The 4320-nt window shown below is 40.2% G+C and overlaps 1 pseudogene; it reads left to right on the top strand.

Annotated features, from left to right (window-relative positions):
• Nucleotides 1–2893: 2893 nt before the first annotated feature.
• Nucleotides 2894–4105, top strand: LOC109479133 (annotated as a pseudogene).
• The last annotated feature ends 215 nt before the right edge of the window (nt 4106–4320 follow it).

Consider the following 4320-nt stretch of genomic DNA (forward strand, 5'->3'; position numbering starts at 1 on the left):
GAATCCGAAATTCAGAATGATAGTAAAGCTGTGAATGCAAAGAACAAACTACGTCTATACAGATTATTAAAACTTTCCTATAACGAAGAAAAATATCTCAACTTAGCGAACATACGTCACAGGTACAAAACTAAGAATCAGTTGACACAAATTTCGAATCGAATCTGGAAGACATAACCGCACTCCTCTAGAACAAAGAACCTATCAATTCTGTAGTCTAGGCCAAATAGAAGATGAAATACATTTCACCATAGATTGCCCCTTGTATAGTAGAGATAGACTCTTAGCCATGTATTAGGCATATTTCCTCACTTCAGATATCTGACTAGTAAAGAGAAATTTGTATTCCTTTTAACTTTTGATAAACCTACTCTAAGTAATCTCACAGCCGCATATATCCATACAATCACTACTAAGCGAGATGAAGCCGAAAAGAATAGAACTTAGACATTTATTTACACTCTTATATGTTCATATGTATGTAATGTATATGTTTATGTTCATGTTCTGTACCCATGCGACCTGTACTTAGTTCTGTAGAACACAAATGTACAATAAAGGTCTTCATTCAATATTATGACCAATGTTCCCTAGAGGGGTGTTAAAAGTTTTAATGACGCCTGAGTGGCTTGAGCTACAGGAAACCCTGTTAGCTTTTCATTTACGCGTCGGGTATCATACCTGACCTGGGTGCATTGGAAAAGCCATATAATAGTTAGGCACCTTGATGAAATTCTAGCTGTTTTGTAATGCAATGTAGTAAGTAGCCTATGGCGTAAAGGACAGTAAATCTGTAGATGTCCCATCTGCGGTGTGGTGATAAGCCTGTAAGCATTACACCTAAAGTCAATCCCTTTTAACCAAAATGACGATCAGTTGAGTTGAGTTGAGTTGTTAAAAAATCATTATCCCCATCTCGAATGTAATGATTTTGCCGTCAAAGGTCAAGTAATACATCTAATAGTGTGTATATAGGTAATGCATGCAAAATCTTATACTTCACACTTCACAATAACTACTCTAATAACGCCAGTGTGACAGTAATTTATTATCTTGAAAGTTCATCTGTGTTGGTAGAAATCATTATGAAGCAAGTTTCCACCGCTTCCGTGACGTCACGCAGATAACACACGTGACTCCGTCTCACGACACATACACATAGAATCACCTGGAAATTCAGTCTCACTGGACAAAGTAAGAATCTTGGACTCAGAACCGGACTTCTTTGCACGAGGGATTAAAGAGGCCATCTACATCAGGGCATTACAACCATCCCTCAACAGAGACGGGGGGCGTCACAGACTTTCTGCAACCTGTGATCCACTGCTCACGGTGTCACGTGTGTTATCTGCGTAACGTCACGTAAGCGTTGGATTGCTCATTCCTTGACAAAGACTGGAGTTGTACAGTCGAAAATTTGGGTGAGTCCAATTTGTTGTGTTGGAAATTACAGTTTAAACTTGCTTCATGACAGTAATTTATGTTGCGTGATCGTCAGGTTATGCGACCTTTGTTGATTACAGAGGGCGTTGAAAGCAAATCATGGCTTTTGTTACATGTGGTAGCCGGTGTGGCAAATGGCCAAATATCTGAACTTATCGATACTCCATTATACCCATAAATTGTTAATGTTGACGCGTCTAACCATAGGTCTGAGTGCGTTTGCCTTTATTGAGCATCGAATCAGGAAGACATAACCGCACTGCTCTAGAGCAAAGAATCTGCCAATTTCGTAGTCTAGGTAGAGTAAAAGACGAAGTGCGTGTTACCGCAGATTGTCCTTTATACGACAGTGATAGAAACATACTTTTAAGTAAATTTCTCCACTTTAAATACTTGACAAGTAAAGAAAATGTATATTCCTGTTAGCCTTTGATAAACCAAATCTAACTTCTCATACAGCCTCACACATTTATACAATTAGTAAGAAGCGAGAGGAAGTTGAAAAGACTAGAATACATTAGACGTTTATATATACATGTAACAGTTATATGTATATGTATTCGTATATGTATATGTATATGTATATGTATATGTATATGTATATGGTTGTAATCTTGTGACCTGTGCTTAGCCCTAGCCCAGTGGGGCAAAAATGTACAATAAAGTTCTTCATTCTTTCATTCAATAATGTGTATTTTTTTCTCCTCCCAACAGGACTCAAAGTTCAACTCAGCGTCAATCGATTTCTACAAGCGGATTTCCTCTGACAAAGATTCAAAACAGCCAATTATCACTGCCCTTTCGCCATACAGATGCGACCTGGCTTTCATCCAATTGTAGTTGGGTGCTTTAATTTTTCCTTTTTTTTGTATCTCAACAAATTCACAGGCAGTAGGTAGTGTAAAACATTCTTCAACGAAAACTGGCTATGTTGAAGTTTCTTTGCTTTTTAAATGGATTTTCCTTCCAAGTAAAGAATTGACACTAGGGCTGGGTACCTGTTCAGCTGGACCTGTTTGGACCTGAACAACATTCAAGAACCGAGTCCAAAAAACCTAAACGCAAAAACCTGATCATCGGACCTGATGTACATTTCTGTTAATTTTAGAGTACATTTTGGTAGATTGTACAGGCATCTTTAGGTAATCTGGTCATGGCAAGTGAAAAAAATAACCATGAATCAAACTAGATTAGCCTAAATCCATGTTTGTCTCTTCTGTAACAGTGGGTTCCATTTTAGGTCGACAAAAAAGTTCACGGACCATGAGGTTTGTGGTAGTACCGAGCGATAGATATCATCAAGGCATACATGTACTCAGTTAAATTGCTCCTACTACTGTACTTCACTAATAAGGTCCAGGTTTAGGTCCGGACCTGGACCTGATCCTCTGAACCTGATCCGGACCTGGACCTGAATTTTCTGAACCGGTACCCAGCCCTAATTGACACAATGACGAACAACAGTTCCTGGACCTTTAACGATACTCAGCCTGCTCTGGACAACATGACATCAACTTTGGAGCCGCAGGCAATCGCTATCCCTATTGTATTCTCGATAATATTTTTAATCGGTGTAACAGGGAATGCTCTTGTCATTGTGATCATGACCTGCAATAAGAGAAACCGTTGCAGCACGACTAGCGTTTTCATCCTAAATCTTGCCATTGCCGATCTAATGTTCATTCTGTTTTGCGTGCCGTTCCAAGGAACTATATACACGTTACCCGAGTGGATATTCGGCGGTTTCATGTGCAAGTTTGTCAACTACCTCATCTACGTGACAATGCTCTCAAGCACGTTTACTCTCACTGCAATGTCTTTTGACAGGTACCTGGCAGTGATGTATCCTATCACAACTGCTTATGTGCGCACGTGGAAAGTAGCTACAGTTTCATGTCTTGTCATTTGGGCAGTATCGTTCGCTACAGCTTCACCGTATGCTATCTACTACAACTTGTACAGAAAGCACTGGCCTGACGATGGCTGGTTTCGTCTTTGCTATGACGAATGGCCGAATTCTCAGGGCAGACCGATTTTCATTGCCTCTCTTTTCGTCATTAGTTATGTCCTTCCTTTTATCCTCATTACCTTCTGTTATGTCAACATTCTGCGGGAGCTTTGGTGTGTCCCACGTGTGCTTCAGCAGAGTGAAAAGTGGAATGGAATGAAAAAGGCTATCGTTGCGAAGAAGAAAGCTGTGAAAATGGTCATAGCCGTCGTTACTGTATTCGGATTATGCTGGCTTCCTCACCATGTAATAACAATGTGGTCGAGCTTCGGTAACTTCCCCTACACACTAGGGACTCTCGTGCTCAAGCTTACGGCTCACTGCCTTGCCTACGCGAATTCGTGCATGAATCCATTCATCTATGTCTTTATTTCGGACAACTTCAAAAAGGACATCAAACGGTTACTCTGGCAAGGTCACAAGAGGAAGTCTACAAGACGGAGCAACCGTACGCTGAATAGTGACATCGAATCCGCACAAGGATACCGACGCAAAATGGTACGGGTTGCATATTCCAAACAAGCTTTTAACGTCTTGGGGAGGGCAGGCGAGAGCCCAAAACATGTCCGGATCATTGTGGAACAACACGACGATTCTCCATCACAGGGCATCGACCAAACAAAGCAAGGACTAAATATAGAAAGCAAAAGCTAAACTCATATTCATATTTTCTTGAGTATGGGAAGAGTTACTATCTTATCTACGTGAGTGCTGCGAAAAACATGCTTTTATTAAAATGATTGAATCTGCTCAGATATCCAATAGTGTATATGAGAAACCTTTTATCTCGATTTTGTGTTTAGTGAAGTGAACACTTTCTGACAGAGCTTAATCATTTGAGTGGTTTTCCGAAGTACAAATGAAGGTTT

Source organism: Branchiostoma belcheri, unplaced genomic scaffold (genome assembly GCF_001625305.1).
Source record: "Branchiostoma belcheri isolate BF01 breed outbred unplaced genomic scaffold, Haploidv18h27 scaffold47, whole genome shotgun sequence".
Classification (NCBI taxonomy): domain Eukaryota; kingdom Metazoa; phylum Chordata; class Leptocardii; order Amphioxiformes; family Branchiostomatidae; genus Branchiostoma; species Branchiostoma belcheri.